The 21,520-nt window shown below is 37.5% G+C and overlaps 2 non-coding genes and 1 pseudogene across 2 annotated transcripts; all 3 read left to right on the forward strand.

Moving 5' to 3' along the window:
* The first annotated feature begins 15,926 nt into the window (after positions 1 to 15,926).
* On the forward strand, positions 15,927 to 16,039 carry LOC141700477 (small nucleolar RNA U3; annotated as a pseudogene).
* Positions 16,040 to 17,540: 1,501 nt separating this feature from the next.
* Positions 17,541 to 17,736, forward strand: LOC141700478 (U2 spliceosomal RNA). Its single transcript, XR_012566366.1, has one exon. It is a non-coding gene; the product is annotated as a U2 spliceosomal RNA (small nuclear RNA).
* Positions 17,737 to 18,519: 783 nt separating this feature from the next.
* On the forward strand, positions 18,520 to 18,622 carry LOC141700470 (U6 spliceosomal RNA). The gene has a single exon (XR_012566359.1). It is a non-coding gene; the product is annotated as a U6 spliceosomal RNA (small nuclear RNA).
* Positions 18,623 to 21,520: the final 2,898 nt, after the last annotated feature.

A 21,520-nucleotide genomic window follows, 5' to 3' on the forward strand; every position in this document is an offset into this window, starting at 1 on the left:
TAGGAAATATGATTTTTAAACATTTTTAAAACAGGAATCCAATTTTTTGCAAAGTCTGGAAACTACAGGGACCAAACTACATCGTTTTCAAAACTGCAGGGACCAAACTACAATTTTGCAGTCCAGTCGCCGGAAAAAAATCGGAGTGGCCGGAGAACATGTTCCCGACGTCCTCACCCCACCAACACCTACAGATCACATCTACAGGTTACCGGGAACACAACCATGCAATCAAAACAACCTAACAATCCCTGAGTTGGCCGGAATTTGGCCGTGAAATTTTCCAGTTTCCGGCGAACATCGGAAAACTTCAAAACACAACTCTCTTCTCTACAGACCTCGTTGGTTCATGAAACTTATACGACTATATTGCAAATTTCACAGAGAACACAACCCACTATAACACAGCATCAATCTATCACAGAATAAGAAACCCCCAAATTTCAATTAAGAACATTCATACGGGTTATAAACCCTAATTTTGAAATTCGAAAATTAAACTCAAATTTGAACATGTTATTGAACTCCAAATCAGACATATGACATATGAAAATCATCAGGAAAACAAGCTCTACAACATGCAATCATCAAATCATACAAACAATCATCCGAACAAAAATTCATATTTTTAATAAAATAAATTCGAAAATAAATAAATTTTTAGAAAAATAACCTTGATTTCTGCAGTGAAATAAAGCTCAGAATCTGATAGAACACCTCAAATCCTTCGTTTTGGTTACTCAAGCTTTAAAAACAGAGATCGGAAACGCCTTCGTTTTGCTGTTTGATTCTTAGAACAGTTTTAAGAAATTAGGGCTTTTCTCTGAAAATTATATAATTAACTATCTGCAAATGATTTTTATACGAAATAAAATACGGTAAAAGGCTATTTATAATTACGGAAAATTTGTATCCCGTTGGATCATTCCGGATATAAAACAGTACGTTTATCTGTAAAAACTTATCCAAACGGTATTGGTTTTCGGGATAATTATCCAAATCAGTACAATTTGTACTGCGGTCTTGGTCTCAGCGCCTGGTTACACGTATTACGAAGTGATAATTGGAATAGTTTAATAAAAAGCTCCCGTTTATCGAAAATATGGGTTTTATTGATTTACCGAAACGAATATTGTATCGAAAATGTTGCGCCGGGACCCGCGCAGGATAAACCGTAAGCCGGATCGAAAAAGTCGAAACATGAAAAATGCTCGGAATATTCCAATTAGGTTAGGAAGGAGTTCTCGGAAGAGTTTCGGGTTCCAAAAACGTAACAACGGTTGACGTCGGTTGGTTCCTGTTTTTATAAAATAGATTCTAATTACCCGGAAAAAGATTTTAGAAATTTCATATGATTCTTATAAATCCATAAATCAACATAAAAATAATTAGGAAGATATGACAATTATCTATATTTTATTTTGGACATATAAAAATTAAAATACTCAATTAATATTATTTTTGAATATTCAAGTACAGATAACACTTAACAATTAACTCACAGAATAGATACTGGGCACACATAATAATATCAAAAATAATTACACGATATATCCCGGATATTACAAATCTCATTGTTAGTTACTTGGGAATAACAGATATTTTAAATTAAATTGATAAAAAATATTAAATTTAGTAGTAAAATTATTATATACATTAGTCTCGTATTTAAATCTCATCAACAACATTAGCTAATTAATAAAATTACAACTAATTTATACATTCATCTCAAGTTTGAATTTCACCAATAACATTTAGTACCATAAACAATATTTATTAATTACAATGTAAACAAATTTCATTTAACAAATAATTCATACATATAATTCATATTACAAATACGACAAAAAAATATATTAAAAATATTGAAAAACTAGAGCTTGTAAAAACAACTGATACGAATTAATTATACACAAATTTAATATTATGATTTAAAACTATTCCAAAACAAGTTCATATAAAATTTATGCGACTCTTCCCTAATAATTGATTTTCACCCATTATAATGCGTTCGTTTAAGTTATTTATAAAAATGAAAAATTCAATTATTTTTAATGAAAGAATTTTAAAATATTTATTTACAAATAATTGAATGTATTGATTTACATGTACAAATAAATGACTCATTACCTCCTATTTAGAAAATAAATAGTATCTTTTATTTTTTTACACGTACATTTAAAAGTTTTACCAATGTAGTAAAAAATATCGTTTTCAAAATCTTTTTTTTGAATAAAAGTTATAAACTAATTATTTTATTTGCAAAAAAACATTAAAAAAATAATTTATTAACTATATAGTCAAACTTTTTAAAATTACGTGCAAAAAAGTCAAACGATTATTACAAACATAGAGAGTATTTTTTATGACAAAATAATATGATCCAATGGATACCCGATCTGAAATTTAAAATTTTGGATTTACCCAAACCTAAATTTTTTGATTTGAATTTGGATATGAAATTGATTTTTAACCTCGAAAAATTTTGAATTTGGATTTGGATTTCGAGTATATCGAGCCAAAATACGAAACGCAATTCAAACTTGATCCGAACTTGAAACCCGAAATAAACCTGAACATATGTGATAAGGATAAATAAATTATGTTTGTATAATTAAATACTGCATTAATTGTACAAACTGTGGGCTGCTAGGCCCAATAAAAAGATATATGATACTCAGACCAGAAAGGTTAAGCCTGATGGACCAGATCAGGCCTGATGGAATAAAAAAGGCCCAAAAGCCCTGATTATTAATTAATTACGAAATTAATTAATAAGGGACAAATCAGATGTTGAAAAGAGTCCCGATAAAGATATAAATCCTTGGAGATTAGCCTCAAGGGGACCTAAAAGGATAAGGAATCAGTTTCCTACTACCTAGGACCCCTAAGTCTATCCTAATTCAGAGGTTTATCCACCAAGTCTCCTATACCAAGTCCAATTCAAGGACTCCCACATCTATATAAGGGGCCTCACCCCACAAATCAGAACTACGTTTTTTGGCTTGATTCTCTAATTCACAGAGATACGTAGGCATCTCGTAAAGGCAGATTGAGTCACGAAACACGAGAGCAGCCATTAAAGGCCTTGAGCTCCCGAATCTTAGTATTAAATACAGCAAGTAATAACCTTAGTTTTTTATCCACAACATTTGGCGCCGTCTGTGGGAAAGCAATAACAACCATGGCGAGAACACGGAGAACAATTGGAGCTCTAGAGGAAGGAACACCATCAGAGACAACCCAGGTGATTTCATCAACCGTGGAGGTTCCTCCCCATTCAACTTATGCATCTACTCAGGGGGAAGCCCAGACAGGGGCAACTCAACCTCAGCCACAAGGGACAACTCCCCCGACTATTCAAGGTACGAATCCTCAAGTTCAACAAATACATATACCTGTGAATTCTCGACCCGTCGGGTATGAATATTCAACTATTGTTACTACTAACCCTCCTTATGGGATGCCCCTTCACCCTGAGGTTGGAGGAAGTGGATATGCTGGGCGAAGCGAAGCACGAGGGCGGTCGCCCCCCTATATACGAGGTTTGGATCCTATCCCTGAGAATCGGGAATTTTCTGGTCCATACACTGAGAGAGACTCCGAATCTTCGGATGATGAAGTGGCCCCGAGAAGGAGGCGTCCTGGAAAAGAGCCAATGGCCGATGGAAGGCAACGCCCCCAAAGCACCCCAGGGGCGAATCCCCAAGAAGTGCAGGAAAAGATCAGGGCTCATGAGGCTGAAATCCAAAGGCTGAGGCGTGATTTGGAGGCTCACCAAGCCACCAGACCCCACATACCTCCTAGGGGGAGAAATCCTCCTCCTATCATAGACCTGGATGGTCCGGTAAGAAGAAGGGCTGCTGTCCCAAGAACTGATCCAAGCAATCTCCTTCCCCTTGGAGATCCTGATGATCCAACTCCACCCTTCACATAAGAGATAATGAATGCCCATATCTCAAGGAAATTCAAGATGCCCACTATCAAAGCCTATGATGGCACGGGAGACCCCGCTAATCATGTTAGGACATTCTCTAATGCACTGCTGCTGCAACCCGTGAATGATGCTATAAAATGTCGGGCCTTCCCTCAAACCCTGTCGGGTATGGCTCAAAGATGGTACAGTCGCCTACCCCCAAATTCTATTGGATCATTCAGAGAATTAAGTCAGGCTTTTATTAAGCAATTCATCAGTGGAAGAGTCCATGAGAAAAGTTCAGCATCTCTTATGAGTCTTGTGCAGGGAGCTAAGGAATCCTTAAGAGATTACCTGAATCGTTTCACAAAGGAGGCTTTAAAAGTCCCAGACCTTGATGATAAGGTAGCCATGATAGCACTGCAACAAGGAACTAGGGATGAGTTTTTCAAGATGTCTTTGGCCAAACGACCCCCTGAGAGCATGTTGCAGCTCCAAGAGAGGGCAGGAAAGTATATCAAGGTTGAAAAAAGTATGAGGAAGACCGTAGTAAGTAATGAGCCCACTGGAGGCAAGAAACGAAAAACTGATTTGGAGTATATCGCTAAGGACAAATATCCTAGAACCGAACAAAACCCTGATTCAATCCCCAAAAAGGGAGGACCTGGGCAAAAGTTCACTGAATACGCTAAGCTGAATGCTCCCAGAAGTCAGATTTTGATGGAGATTGAGAAAGACAGAGATATTCGCTGGCCTAAGCCCTTGAAGGCTGATCCCGCCAAGCTAGATAAGGGCAAGTATTGCAGGTTTCACAAAGATGTTGGCCATGACACCGATGAGTGTAGGCAATTGAAAGATGAAATTGAGTTTTTGATTCGAAAAGGAAGATTGAACAAGTATACTGGAGATGGAGGGGACAGAAATAATAATGGAAGGAAGAACTTTGAAGATCGTAGGAGGGACCAAGACGATCAGGGGCGAAACCCCCGGCCTAGAGGACCAGTTATAAACACCATTTATGGAGGGCCGAGACCTCGAGGGCCTGTGATAAACACGATCTTTGGAGGTCCAACTGCTGCTGGATTGTCCAAAAATTCCAGAAAGGCATATACTAGAGAGGTTATGCATATTGTTGGAGAAGCCCCGAAGAGGGCCAGGACAGAAGTAACATTGGCTTTTGATGATTCCGACCTAGAGGGTGTGAAGTTTCCCCATGACGACCCGCTGGTCATAACACCAATAATAGGAAATAGCCCGGTTAAGAGGGTCCTTGTGGATAATGGTGCTTCTGTGGATATCTTGCTCCACGACACCTTTCTAAGGATGGGGTATAACGACTCTCAGTTAACACCAACCGACATGCCGATATATGGATTTGCTGGAGTAGAATGTCCTGTGGAAGGGATAATCAAATTGCCAACCACCATAGGTACAGAGCCAAGGCAAGCAACGCAGATGCTGGATTTCGTGGTGGTAAAGGCTAGTTCAACTTATAATGCTATCATGGGGAGAACAGGGATACATGCCTTCAAGGCAGTCCCCTCTTCCTACCATTCAGTCATGAAGTTTCCCACCCGAAACGGGATTGGAGAAGAAAGAGGAAATCAAAAAATGGCTAGAAGCTGTTATGTGGCCTCTTTGAGGGCAGATGGAGTCGGGGGGCAGGTTCATCCTATTGAAGATATGGATATTCGAGAAAATGATGAGAATAGAGGAAGGCCAGCAGAAGAATTGGTCTCGGTTCCTTTAGACCCCGAGAATCCTGAGAGGACGATTTTCATTGGAGCCACGTTAGAGGAGCCCCTTAGAGGGAAGTTAGTGAAATTTTTGCAAAAAAATAGTGATGTGTTTGCATGGTCAGCAGCTGATATGCCAGGCATAGACCCGGAGTTAATTACTCACAAGCTAAACGTAGATCCAAGCCGGAAGACAGTGAAACAAAAGAAAAGAAATTTTGCCCCAGAAAGACAAGAGGCTATAAAGCAGGAAGTGGAAAAGCTCTTAGAGGCTGGTTTCATTGAGGAGATTCAATTTCCGGAGTGGTTAGCAAACCCTGTAATGGTGAAGAAGGCTAATGGAAAGTGGAGGATGTGTATAGACTTCACCGATTTGAATGATGCATGCCCCAAAGACTGTTTTCCGCTGCCTAGAATTGATACTTTGATTGACGCCACCGCTGGACATGAGATGCTGAGTTTCATGGATGAGTTTAGCGGATACAACCAGATCAAAATGCATAAGGATGACATTCCAAAGGTATCATTTATCACTGACTTTGGTGTTTATTGTTATCTTGTTATGGCGTTTGGTCTCAAGAATGCAGGAGCCACCTATCAAAGGTTGGTGAATAGAATTTTTAAGGATCTTATTGGTAAGACTATGGAAGTCTATGTTGATGACATGTTAGTCAAGAGTCTAGTAAAGACTGATCATATAGCCCATTTAAGGGAAGCTTTTGAGGTCCTGAGGTACGACAAGATGATGTTGAATCCGACGAAGTGTGCTTTCGGAGTAGGATCTGGAAAATTCTTGGGATTGATGGTCTCGAAGAGGGGAATTGAGGCAAACCCCGATAAAATAAAGGCAATCCTGGACATGGAACCCCCCAAAACTGTCAAGGATGTTCAGAAGCTCACAGGAAGGGTTGCTGCGTTAGGACGATTCATCTCCAAGTCAGGAGACAAGTGCTTGTCATTTTTCAAGTCACTAAAGAACATCAAAGACTTTGTATGGAGTGAGGAAAATCAGAAGGCATTTGAAGAGTTAAAGAAGTATATGGGCCAGGCCCCGTTGTTGGCCAAGCCGGTTCTAAATGAAGTTTTATTCTTGTACTTAGCTGTTTCGGAGAGCGCCTTGAGCGCCGTGTTGGTTAAGGAGGAACTGAAAGTCCAGAAACCCGTATACTATGTCAGCAAAATTTTGCATGGTGCTGAGTTGAATTATTCAGCCATTGAGAAATTCGCTTTAGCCTTGGTAATGGCTTCAAGAAAGCTGTGTCCTTATTTTCAAGCTCACCAAATTGAAGTGCTAACAAATCAGCCACTGAGAAATATCATTCACAGTCCCAATGCAAGTGGGAGACTGATTAAGTGGGCAATACAGTTGGGAGAGTTCGATCTCAAGTATAAGCCACGTACGGCCATAAAAGCCCAGGCACTAGCTGACGTCGTGGTGGAATGTACCATACCCAACCAAGAAGTCGGGGGGCAGGAAGATACCATACCTCAAGACAAGGGAGTCGACAATGGGGACAAGGAGAAAGAATATTGGGTTCTCTATTTTGATGGAGCATCAAAAACAAATTCCAGTGGAGCAGGGTTGGTTTTGCAAAGCCCTGATGGATTCTTAATTGAGTATGCTATGAAACTAGACTTCCCAACCACAAACAATGAGGCAGAGTATGAAGCCCTGATTGCTGGCCTTGGTCTAGCTGGGACACTTAGAGTCAAAAATTTAAAGGTCCGTGGAGACTCGAAGTTGATCATATCCCAGGTAAAGGGAGAATTTGAGGCAAGGGATGATACGATGGCTAAGTATGTTCGCCTAGTAAGGGCTGTGATGACCCAATTTAATGAATGCCATGTTGAACACATTCCAAGGGAAGAAAATGCTAAAGCGGATGCGCTATCAAAGTTTGCTTCATCTGAGATTGAAGAAAGTTCAGGAAGTGTGTACTTCCGTGTTTTGAAGACACGAAGCATAGATGTTAAGCTTGTGGCTCCCGTAGGCTTGGGAACGTCATGGATTGATCCCATCAAGGCTCACATTCAGACCGGTTGGTTGCCAAGCGATGCGATTGAGGCACGGAAGTTAACTGTTCGAGCACTAAGGTACTCTTTGATAGATGGGATCTTATATAAAAGATCTTTCGTGGTTCCTTACTTGAGGTGTCTCAGGCCCGATGAGGCACGCTTAGCTCTTGAGGAAGTGCATGGAGGTATTTGTGGGCAACACTTGGGGGGCAGGGCCTTGGCTCATAAGATAACCCGTTTAGGCTTCTATTGGCCAGAAATGATGGCTGATGCCAAAGAATATGTAAAGAAGTGTGATCGCTGTCAGAAGCATGCACCAGTCGCCAGACAACCCCCCGAGATGCTGACCTCTATCAACTCACCTATTCCCTTTGCTATGTGGGGGATGGATATTCTAGGGCCTTTTCCTATGGCCACAGCACAAAGGAAGTTTCTGATTGTAGCCATTGATTATTTCACCAAGTGGATCGAAGCCAAACCTTTGGCCAAAATCACAACTAAGCAGGTTGCACAATTCCTGTGGGAAAACATTATGTGCCGATATGGAATTCCCCGTATCCTCGTCACTGACAATGGAACACAATTCAACAACGAGGAATTCAAGAAGTATTGCGAAGAAAATGAAATTGAGTTACGGTTCACCTCTGTGGCTCACCCGCAAGCCAATGGGCAAGCGGAGGTAGCAAATCGGATAATCTTGGATGGACTAAAGAAGAGGATCGAAAAGTCAAGAAATAATTGGGTGGATGAGATACTTCCCATATTATGGGCCTATAGGACTACCTGTAGAGTCACGACAGATGCAACTCCTTTCATGTTGGCATATGGGGCAGAAGCAGTAGTTCCCGTGGAGATATCACATTCCTCTCCAAGGATTCAGGCTTTTGATGAAAAAGAAAATGAAGAAGGGCAGAAGTTAGCCCTGGATTTAATCGATGAAGTGCGAGATAAAGCACATGCGAAGATAGTAGAATATCAGAAAAAAGCTTCATTCTACTACAACTTAAGGGTTAAAGAGAGGTTTTTTAAACAAGGTGATCTAGTTTTGAGAAAAATAGAGGCTTCTGGTATTGGACAGAAAGGAAAGCTCGCCCCAAATTGGGAAGGGCCGTACAGAGTCAAGAACGTTCAGGGTAGAGGAACCTACAAGCTGGAAACTATGGATGGTTTTGAAGTCCCGAGGACCTGGCATGCACAAAACCTGAAGGTTTACTACGTGTAAGATAGGCTAAGTACGATTCTCACTTGTCATTGTGACAAATAGGTTTAAAAGCACCTGGAAGCTTTGCTTGCGTAGAATTTTATATTCTAGTAGAATTTACAATGTCTAGTTATTATTGATTAGGGTCGAACCCATGCTGTGTAAGGTTTTGAAAAACCAGACTTCATATTAAAAAGCTTGAAATTATTTCAATCCAAGGATGTTTAAGGTTCAAATGCATATTAAGATTGTAAAGTTAAAACAGAAAAAGGCAAGAAAAGCAATGTATAAAACATAACCCCGAAGGGTAACAAGTTCTGATATAAATAAAGTTCAAAAAGAAGATATACAAAAAGCTAGACCTTGGAAGGCTGAGATTCCTCAGAACCACTATCTGAAGTCTCTTCGGAAGTTTCAGTCGTTTCTTCGGACGTCTCGGTCGTCCCCTCCGAAGTCCCTGTAGAAGTTCCCTCAGCAGGAGATGATGGCTGTTGAGGCGCTGCTTTGGGAGATTCTTCCACCCTGGCCTTCTTAGCGACAGGCTCGAATTCCTCCTCAGAGGAATCTTCCTCCTCTCCATCCTTGATCATGCCAGCAAGCTTTTCAGTATCACCTCCAAGCTCTGGAACCCGCACTGGGCAAGGAAAGGGCGACTGCTCAAGGACCTCGGGAAACTCATCCTGGATGGCCTCCACAGCAGCGTCCCAGCCTTTCTTATAGCTAACAGGATGAAGAAGGGCGTCATGCTCCACCATCAAGTCTTTGAATTCTTGAGTGTCCATCCAGCCATCAAAGGCTTTTTCCTTCTGCGCCTTCAAGATGACATTTTCAGCCCGGGCCGTCTCCAGGTCAGAAGTGGAAGAGGCCAATTGAGCTTCAAGGGCCTCAATTTTTTGATTGGCCTCCTCCAACTTCTTGTTGGCATCTTCCAGGCCAACCTTCCAAGCCTTGGCTTGGTGAATTGCCCCTTGAAAATGGGCGTTAGCCTGCAAGAGAAAAACAGCAAAGGTTTAAAAAAGAAAGAAAAGAGAATTGTAAAAAGCATAAGTAAAGTACGTACCGTCGCCAGAGCTTGGGCTCCAAACAGCTCATTCCCCTCCAAGTCCTGTTGAAGGACAAAATCTTGATAATCCACCGGGGAAATGGAATGCTTAGACCATTCCTTGGACAGGGCCGTGCTACCCACAATTGAGTCCTTGCCCCGGATCCCCCAAGCAGGTTGAAAATAGGCACCTGGCCTCTGCTTGGTGCGCAGAACTTGGCTGGGGCCTTCCTCATCTGGCTCCGTTGCCTGAAGAAGGAACTCCGGGAAGCGGTCACCTAGTCGAGGGTCCTTAAAGATCTTCCCGGCCCTCTTCATCCTGGTTGTCTCCAGGTCCTTCGGCTTGGTAGCCTCCTCAATCTTCTCAGCCACTGCAACAAACAAAGTCAGTTGAAAATCAATGAAATAAAAGTGCAGGAAATAAAGGAGATAAGAAAGGGAACTTACTTTTCTTATTAACGGGCGAAAGGCCGCGTTCTACCAGGACGGTCTCCCGGATAAGGTCCCAACAATGGGAAGTGCCGTTGTCTTGCGTAAGGAGGTTGCAACCTCTAGCCTCCTCCTCAGACAAAGTTATGTCATTCGGGCTCCCGTCTACGGCCAGCCCAAAGGATGATCGAAACAGGGAGCCCCAATCTCCACCTTCCCAAATAACAAACAAAAAATCTTTCTTCCACCCCAAGTTATTGTCAGGGATGGACTTCCCATTCACGATATGGGGGATAGTGGGGCGCTGGTTGATAGAAACCCAACCCGGACTTTTATCAGGGCTGTTCTTGAACTGAAAAATCTTCCTGAAGACAGCAACAGATGTGGGGACGTTGTGCTTGGCGCATTGCGACAGATAGCACAGAATCAACCTCCAGGAATTAGGGGGAAGTTGGCAAGGGCTGATGCCCACATCAGCCAGTAGCAAAGGAATGAATGGATGAAAAGGGAGTCTAATACCTGCCCTCAGAGTATCCCTATAGACGCATAGCGCGTCCTTCTTCCACTGACAGGCCCTGTCGGCCGGACCCGCAAGAACCAGCTTAAAAGGCTCCTTGATTTTGAAGCAGCTGCTCAACTTTTCCAGCTCCTTGGGATCCCGTAAAGCGCTGATATGATCGTGCGCGTCCAGATGCGCATCAGACGGATACTCGTCCCCTCGAGTATTGATCATGTCGATTAAGGAAGTATACATCGATCGAATAGGAAAATCATTGGATTTTCTAGCCACGTTCATCTTGGCCAAACGAGTCATTCTTTTTTCAGCCATCTGAAAAAAGTATGAGGCACGTAAATAGGCTATCTTAAAATGGCACACAATGGAAAAATAGAAACGAAAAGCAAAGGGAGGAAACTTACCTAAAGAAGCACTCCTGAAAAAGGCTTTGAGCTCCGACTTGCTGTTATTGCTCTGAGAATCTTAGCAGGAGGATGAAGAAGAAAACTAAGAAATGAGAAAGTGAGGAGTAATAGCCTTTCCTCATTCCTTTATATAGGAGGAAAAAGAAGTTGAAGGGACGAAAAGCCCATTAAGAACAAAGGCCCATAAGAAGAGGCCCAGAAAAAAGAACATTCCAGAATATACCTAGGAATTCTAGGGCATTCTAAACAGGGTGTGTTAAGCCCAACAATATTTGAAAAGCCCAATGAGAAGGCCCAGTAATATTTGACAAAGCCCAATGAAGAGGCCCCACAATATTTGATAAAGCCCAATAAAAGAGGCCCAATAAGATTTGAAAAGGCCCAATAAAAGAGGCCCAATGAGATTTGAAAAGCCCAATAATAGAAGCTCAGTAAAATTTTATAGGGCCCAACAAAAAGGCCAGGCCCAAATCCAATTAGGATTTGGAAAATACAATACCCTAAATTAAAGCTAAATAAAGAAGGCTAGTGAAAGACCAGGAACCAGGTCGAAATCCAGGTCGTGAATCCTCCCCGAAATCTTTCGAGCAGACACCCGAAAATAACGGATAAAAAAGACCAGAATCCAGGTCGAATTTCAGGTCGTGAATCCTGCCCGAAATCTTTCGAGCAGACACCCGATAATAACGGGTAAAAAAGACCAGAATCCAGGTCGAATTCCAGGTCGTGGATCCTGCCCGAAATCTTTCGAGCAGACACCCGAAAATAGCTGGAATAACGGGACTGAATTGAGGTCGAAGCTTCGACCAGGAATGAGGTCGAATAAACCAAGCATCTTTCAAAAAATAGGGATTAAAAACCCAGGTCGAAGTTCGACTAGGATCCTGGTCGAATTCCAGGTCGTGGATCCTAGTCGAAATCCTTCGACCAGGAAACAAGAAAATCAAGGAATTTTCGAACAGGATTCAGGTCGAAATATCGACTAGAATCCTAGTCGAAAGGCTCATGACAAGAAGCTAAAAAAAAAAAAAAAGGGGTGGAATTTTCGACCTAGATCCAGGTCGAATTTTCGACTAGGATCCTGGTCGAATTCCAGGTCCTAGATCCAGGTCGAAATTTCGACTAGGATCCTGGTCGAATTCCAGGTCGTGGATCCTAGTCGAATTCCTTCGACCAAGATGACAAGGGTGGCCCTTATTTTCGACTAGGATCCAGGTCGAAATTTCGACTAGGATCCTGGTCGAAAAAAGGGCTGGAAATTTGAAGAATCCAGAAAATAGGGAAAATTCCAGAAAATAAGGAAAAATCCCAGGAAATTAGGGAAAATTCCAGAAAATAAGGAAAAATCCCAGAAAAATAGGGAAAAATCCCAGAAAATTAGGGAATATTCCAGAAAATAAGGAAAAATCCCAGAAAATTAGGGAAAAATTCCAGAAAATAGGGAAAAATCCCAGAAAATTAGGGAATAATCCCGGAAATAAGGGAAAAATCCCGGAAATAAGGGAAAAATTCCTGGAAATTAAGATAATTCCTGAATAAAAGGAAAAATTCATTGTAAATGTGTAGGTCGCTCCACACTTTACGGAAAAACGAAACCCTGTAAGGGAACAAATAGACTTAACTTCTGCGAAACCTAATCAATGTTTCCCAAAAGTTGGGGGGCAAATGATAAGGATAAATAAATTATGTTTGTATAATTAAATACTGCATTAATTGTACAAACTGTGGGCTGCTAGGCCCAATAAAAAGATATATGATACTCAGACCAGAAAGGTTAAGCCTGATGGACCAGATCAGGCCTGATGGAATAAAAAAGGCCCAAAAGCCCTGATTATTAATTAATTACGAAATTAATTAATAAGGGACAAATCAGATGTTGAAAAGAGTCCCGATAAAGATATAAATCCTTGGAGATTAGCCTCAAGGGGACCTAAAAGGATAAGGAATCAGTTTCCTACTACCTAGGACCCCTAAGTCTATCCTAATTCAGAGGTTTATCCACCAAGTCTCCTATACCAAGTCCAATTCAAGGACTCCCACATCTATATAAGGGGCCTCACCCCACAAATCAGAACTACGTTTTTTGGCTTGATTCTCTAATTCACAGAGATACGTAGGCATCTCGTAAAGGCAGATTGAGTCACGAAACACGAGAGCAGCCATTAAAGGCCTTGAGCTCCCGAATCTTAGTATTAAATACAGCAAGTAATAACCTTAGTTTTTTATCCACAACAATATGTATTATAATTATATATATTACACATTATAATATATTTTATAATATATATATATATATATTTTCCGGAACCTATATTTTTATATTTATGTTAAATTTTAACTAAATAAATTTAATAAAATTTAATTATTGTATAATTAAAACAGTTGATAAGGTGCATAGAGAATCTTCTAGTAATAAATTTAATTAATTGGGTATCTATTAAGTTGATTTTTAAAATGTTAGTTATACATATAAAACACAATTAAAATTGTGGTGAAATGGTTGAAAATGGACTGTTAAAATGTTTCACTTGCAAGTCGCAATTTTGATCTCAATCACTTGAAATATTATTAATTTATACAAAATTTTCAATTTCGGGTTTAAGTTTCGGATTTCAAATTTTGGGCGTGAATATTTAATTAAAAAAAATATATGTTTCACGTATACCCGAATCCGATGAATTAGGTTCAGATATGCATTTTTGAGTATTTTCCGGGTTTAGACCGAACATTGAAATTCAGTTTGTTACGGTTCTGAAAATCATAATATACTTAACAAATAATATTAAAAGGCGAGTTTTTGACAAAACTTGAATATAATAACCAAAAACCAAAACCAAGGAAGTAGTTCCATCTTTGGAAAAATAGTATATTTAATGAATGGATCAATAAGTTGTATAAATATATAGTAGCATATAATCCGTGTGATTCACGAATAACTTTTAACATGACTTTTTTTATTACCATCTTGATTTAAAATTATATTTTCAATAGTTGGGAAATTAATTGAAAAAGATAATAAGTGATAATAATATATAGTTTATTGTATTTTGAGACAAATAGATGATGGTGAAAAATCAAAATACCCATCATTTGGAGGGGGAAATTATCAAAACACAGTTTTGGCGATAAATATTCACCGAATAAGTATCTTGGAGATGCGTGTTTATTTCTTTTATCTCCGCGTGTTCCATTTTGGCAAATACATGTTTTTTACCGAATTTTAAATAGTTGAATACGCACCTCCTGAATGCCATATTTTGGGTAGTGTTCAATTATTTTATTTTGGGCAGTTGATCTCCAAAAATGAGGTATTTTGATATTTTTTTAATAGATGAAGGGGGTTGTACCTGAATCCTACATATAGATAATATAAAGTCTATAGATAATATGTTGATAATATGTTGTTAACGAGACTTGAACCAAGTGTTATGAAATACAGAATATCCAAATAAAAAATTAAAAATTTAATATGCTGAGGGGATTCGAACCCAGGTAAAAGTTATTAAGATATTAATATATTGAATATTATTTTATCATTACATCTAAGGGTTCTCATATTTTGCTTCATATCTAAGATTGTTCTAAGATTGTTATTTATCATACCAAATAACTATACCGAACAACCAACAATACTATCAAATAAATAGAGGGAGCCTATAACTCAGTAATGCACCGGTTGATTCCAACATTTGTTATCTTATTGTTAATATAATGTTAACCACATTATACCGAACAACCAACTTTCAAATAGTGAAGTCTATAACCGATGCGATACATGGATTAATTCCTAACATTTGAATATAATGTTTAACCGCATTTTCTATTCAGTCTTTTTCAAAATTATTGTTCATATTCAGTTAATATTATAATTTAAGTGTTAGTTTTTTTATAATCTAATTTAAGTATTAACTGTGTTAACTTATTTGAAAAATAAAATATATTTTTGGTAGGTATTAGGTTGTATGATCTTTACAGAAAAAAATGTGATTAAATAAAAAAAATGTAAATCTAATTGGTGACAAAATGAGTGAAACGAAGTGAGTATTATAATGGAGAATGTTAGCTCCAGTTGCAAGATAAAGAAAGAATATGCTCTTGTATTCTTCATAAAAAGAATACAAGACAAAACAAGTGGAACAAAGTGAGAATATTCTTCATAAAAAGGTGACAAAACAAGTGGAACAAAGTGAGAATTATAATTGAGAATGTTATAATTTTGAAGTTTAAAATAGATTGGCATGTACCGAACCTAAATATTCTATTAATGGAATTTGTTGAATAAAATACTATAATGGCTGGGCATATTGAAAAAGTTAAAGAACATATATTTAATGAATTCGAATATGCTCTTGTATTGAGCGGTTCAACTAAATAGATTTTTAAAACAAATATGGTGAATATAAAAAATGCGCAGTTTTTTTAGCTCCAGTTGCAAGATAAAGAAAGAATATGCATACAAGTATCTAATCCTACAAAATACATGGGGCAAATGAAAAGAGATCAAGAAAAAAGTTATATTGCATGCTAAGGTTTGCCCCAGACCTTAACTTTTCAAAAGTTAAAAATACACTCATAGAGTGTTACTAGAAACTCGTGAATATCCCACATTGAAAGAACTTGAAACAAATACTATGTATATTAACAAGGTGTGCAATCCTTTTGCTCACGACCTTACTTGAACAGGATCTGTTCTATAGTAATCGTACCTCTGTATCCTTGATTTCTAAGGAGACAGATGACCAATTCTGGTGGATGAATAATGACTGCTGGATCAGAGCAAACAAGTTGCAAAAGGAATCAAGGCTGATTGGCACGGACACATTATCACGAAGAAGTTGTTTCAAATGTCTCTGCAAAGTGTTTGCAGGTATCCAAGAATGATTTTCAACTGTTAATGACTGCTGGATCAGAGCAAACAAGTTGCAAAAGGAATCAAGGCTGATTGGCACGGACACATTATCACGAAGAAGTTGTTTCAAATGTCTCTGCAAAGTGTTTGCAGGTATCCAAGAATGATTTTCAACTGTTATCTTATTGGTTAATTAATGAAGTATGCGATAATAACTTTACTGTTATCGGTTTCTTAATGAAGTATGTGACAGTAATTCATATTTATGCTTTGTATAATTGTATATAGGGTAGCTAAACTGTTAGAAGACAGCAGTTATTATCAACAATGCACCATTTTGTAGCTCAAGTCGACAGATTTCTTAAGATTGCATAAAAATATCCAATCCTACATAATACACTGGGAAAAGGAGAAAAACCGGGGAAATAGATTAACTGATCATGGAAATAAGAGATACTTTTCAAGCACATCCAAGCAAGACATATTACATTGTTAGTACCAGCTAGTGAAACTTTGTGGAAGCTTCGATTGACCTTTGGGAAGTAAATTACAGACTGTTGAAGTTAAAATGAGAGAATTTGTTATACCACCAGAATTCCTGGAATTTCTTTGGAACTCAGCTTGCAAATATATAATTTAACCAAGATGGTCAAAACAGCAAACACAATTTGGAAGCATGTCTGGTCATTTCCCATGACTTCTATTAATTAATAGAAGTTCGTATCGGAAAAGCTAAAGATAATTAGCATAAAATAATGCAGCAAAGAAATTTATTGCGTTCTTTCCCGGTCTACTTGGCACAACCTGGCAGAGCAAAGCCTTTTCTATTGAAGACCTGCCGAAGCTTGATTTTCAGACCACTCCGTTTTACATTTTATGACAGTCTCCTCGTTTCGCTTCCACGCTTTAAAACATCTACACAGGTTATCTGCACTCTAAACTATTTCTTCTTATATTTAAATAGCACTAAAAGAGCATATACTGCAAAGTGCAAGCGAGCACTTGATCTAATCCATGTTAGCGCAGTAACCCACGTCGAAACTATCTAATCCATGTTAGTGCAGTAACCCAACCTTACAGAACTCTTAAACTAGTTTAAAATTAAGATAATTATACATGATGTAATCACAAAAGTTGCAATTATTTTTTTTAAAAGAAATTAAAAAAATAGAAGCGTAAAAGTATAACCATGTTCATCTAGGTAATCAACAAAGTTAGAACAGCAGATTATGGACTGCAATTAATAGTTCGTGAATCAGTACTATGAACTTGAAAATAAATCAATAATGAAGATCTTAAAAGCCAGGACGTTTTAGTTCAAGAGGCAGACTGTGTTTTGCAACAAGGTTAATTTCATCCCTCATCGAAGTCGACAGAGAATATCTAATTTAAGTGTTGTATAAAAGCAGAGCTGGCCTATTGTTTAAAGCATACCTTTCTCGGCCTTTTGGCTAAGATCAAGTGTAGTATCTGTTCTTATCAGTTTAATATCTGATATGTGAGTCATTGGCTCACACGATATTAAATTAATTTTTTAAGGGGGAAGATCCTTCACAATAGCTTGCTATTGGGTTCTTCATGAGTTGCCCAAGTGTTGCACTACTGCTTAGGCCTGGCTCACCCCACCAAAACATAGTTCAATGTGTATTAATGACAATTAGCCTTAAAATTATGTTCTAATACAGTTGATTAAAAATCTTGGGGAGATAATATCATCTTGTTTTTAGTGACTGAGCACGGTTGTGTAATACCAAACAAATTATGGAATACCTGTGAAACTTTTTAGCTTGGGGTGAATAGTCTGCTTTTCAACACTCTTGAGGAATAAAAAGATGCCATCACTCTTTATAATTATATCGCTCCTGCATCAATTCTGTCACCGATGAATTGTATTAAATGACATAAAGAAAAGTTTCACAACAGCAAACAGGGAAAAGAATATAAACAGGCAAACTGTTATTCATTCACACAACCACCTTTTACATTGAGTTACCGTTATTTATTTATTCGTACAGGGTGGCTCTGAAAATTCAGTTTATAGCAGATGAGACAAATTGTTTCAAATCTCAGCCTTTCAAGGATTTATCAGCTTTTATTAAATGAAACTATACTAAAAACATAGAAGGCAGTTTCTCAAGATTCCAATACTGGAGACGAGAATACCGATGGTTGCATCGGTGTTAGCAAACATGTTACAATTCATGTTGTGATGGAAAGTCTAAAGTTCACTTCATAGTAAATAACATGTTAAACCATGGAATATGATCACCACAGGTAAACCATTTCAACCTATAATCAATAAATAGGCTTCATGTTGGCATACACATGCTTTCTTATAATAACCTCCCACATTGGCTAAAAATAGAAATAACATGGTCTTGATATAAGAAAAGTTTAATTTTAAGCTTTGTCCCTTCGGGGACATCTGATAAAATTGGAACGATACAGAGAAGATTAGCATGGCCCCTGCGCAAGGATGACACGCACAAATCGAGAAATGGTCCGAATTTTTTTGGACAACCAAATCTAGGAAATAAAGACCATAATTTTGTTTGAAACAAGCTCCCTGCAAAAATTTTTTTGTTAAAATCTAGCCATGCAAACAGGGGTGCAGGAAACCGACTACGAGTCCAAGATGACCTGGAATATATTTTATAAAAAAAAATCCATAAATAACGTTTGGAAAATATTTGTTAAATTGCAAAATTTGCATAGATATTTGTTAAATTGCAAATAGCGCTAGCTATTTAGTTTATATATATGTTTGTCTACTTAGTTTATACTAGCTTAAATCCCGTGCAATGCACGGGTTCCCGTTTTTATTTAAAAAAATTATTTATCTGTTCATATTATAATTTTAAAATATCTATATAAATATATAACAATTATAAAGTTATAATAAAAATAATAAGATAAACATGTGGTCGTAGTTTAGTAGGATAAGTAAACTATGTCTAGTATTTAAGATTTTAGTTGTTTAGCGGATATATACCACTATTTATTTATTTTTTAATAATATGATAAGTTGTGGTCGTAGTTTATTAATATAAGTACTCTAAGTCTTTTTTTTTTGCCAAGATAAGTACTCTAAGTCTAGTAGTCTAACAATTTAGTAGTTTAGAGAATATATAACACTATTTATTTACTTTTTAATAATAGAATACGTTGTGCCTATAGTTTAGTAGGATAAGTAGACTATATATCTAGTAGTTTAACAATTCAGTAGTTTAGCGGATATATAACAGTATTTATTTATTTTCTTTAATAAGTAAAATTAGGGAATAACCGTTGAACCAAATTATAGGCCATTCCGGTTATTATAATATATATATATATAGTATAGATATGCTGTAATGGCAAAAGTTTAAAAGTTTATAAAAGTTGTCATTAAGAATACTGTGTACTCGTCACTTACAATGGCATACGCCTATTTTTAGAGTAGGGTTTCTGTATGGAACACCTAACAATTCACCACAAGATCTATCCAATCAACCGATGAAAACTGAAAAGGGTATATCTAAATCTTAACTTTGAAGTGTTTTAACAAACTCGTTCTACAATTGACGTGTTTCTCCCTTTTTGTCAATTGATAAGATCTTAACTTTGAAGTGTTATAACAAACTCGTTCTACAATTGGCGTGCTTCTCCCATGTGTCTTGATTTAGTTAATGAATGCTTTCTGAAAGTTTACCTTCTACTATGTCCATCAAGTTATTTCCCACGACTTCTATTAATTAAATTGGAGTTCATATTGCAAAAGCTAAAGATATTTAGCATAAAATAATGTAATTAGGAAATTTATTGTGTTCCTCCCCCGGTTTACTTGGCGGAGCAAAGCCTTTTTCCTATTGAAGACCCGATGAAGCTTTGAATTTTAGACCACTCCGGCAAATTCGTAAGCTCAATTCCTACTAGATGCACATTAAGTGCTCCACACTTATTGCTTAGGCCTGGCTCACCCCACCAAAACATAGTTCAATGTTTAGCCTTGAATTCATGTTCTAAGCTGTACAGTTGATAAAAATTCTGGTGCGGATAGTAACTTCATGTTTACCAAACAAACATAAAAACATATGATTACCTGTGAAAGTTATCCGCAACTTAAGAACAGATTTGTTGTTAGAAATTGTACTCCTGTCTGCTTTTCAACACTCCTGATGAATAAAAAAGATGCCATCATTCTTTATAATAATATCGCTCCTGCATCAATTCCGTCACGGATTCATATGAATGGTACGATGTCATGAAGGAATTGTATTAAATGACAAGCACAACATAAAGACAAGTTTCACCACAACAGCAAACAGGAAAAAGAATAAAATTCAGCAGGCAAACTGTTATTCATTCACACAATCGCCTTTTTACAATCGTACAGGGTGGCTCTGAAAATTCAGTTTATACCCCCACGGTTGGGAGGATGGCAGATGACACATTGTTTCAAATCTCAACCTTTAAAGGATTTATCAGCTTTTACTAAATGAAACTATACTAATAACATAGAAGGCAGCTTCTCAAGATTCCAATACTGGAGATGAGAATACCGATGGTTGCATCGGTGTTAGCAAACATGTTACAATTCATGTTGTGACGCAAAGTCTAAAGTTCACTTCATAGTAAATAACATGTTAAACCATGGAATGTGCTCACCACATGTTAAACCATTTCAACCCACTTAAAACAAATTTCCAAAAGGCAGGTTACTCACAACTTGGATAAATTATACTCTCTCTGTCCCGTTGATTTCTATACGTTTACTATTTGCACGTATTTCGAGATCTCTATAAAATATAGTTCCGTAATGTTTTTTTCAAAATTTTTTTTTTTGAATAAAAGTTTAAACATGAAACTTTTTTTCAGAAATTTTTTTTAAAAAAAAAATATTGTGGAATTATGTTTTAAATGAGGATTGAAAAGCGTGTCGAAAAGTAACGTATAGAATTCAATGGGACAGAGGGAGTAGTTAAAACAAAGTTATATAAAAATTTGATGAATACTAAGAATTATGACCAAGTGGAATATACAACCTTTGGTGCCTAGGGGATAAACAGCCTCCACTCTCTAATTACAGAATTTCTAGCCAACTAATCTATAATCAAGGAACATGACATACACTATTCAACATAAACACAAGTCTTACGGTTGAAAGTCACCACTTCATCAAGCACAAACTAAAAAGTAAAATAATATACGAAATACTATTTTGTGGGGATTAAGTACTTTGCATGCTATAAGCAAATGTTGGACATTCACTTCTAATTTGGGATGCGACCAGCTTTATTTTTTAAAAATATTACATATAAATAGAAAAAATTAACAATCACAATACATACATGAAATATTTGTTAAATTGTAAAAAAATAGCAAAGATACAACTAACGGGGAAAAAACATAATTTGAGATTTCCTTACCA

This window comes from Apium graveolens, unplaced genomic scaffold (assembly GCF_009905375.1).
Source record: "Apium graveolens cultivar Ventura unplaced genomic scaffold, ASM990537v1 ctg24, whole genome shotgun sequence".
NCBI lineage: Eukaryota > Viridiplantae > Streptophyta > Magnoliopsida > Apiales > Apiaceae > Apium > Apium graveolens.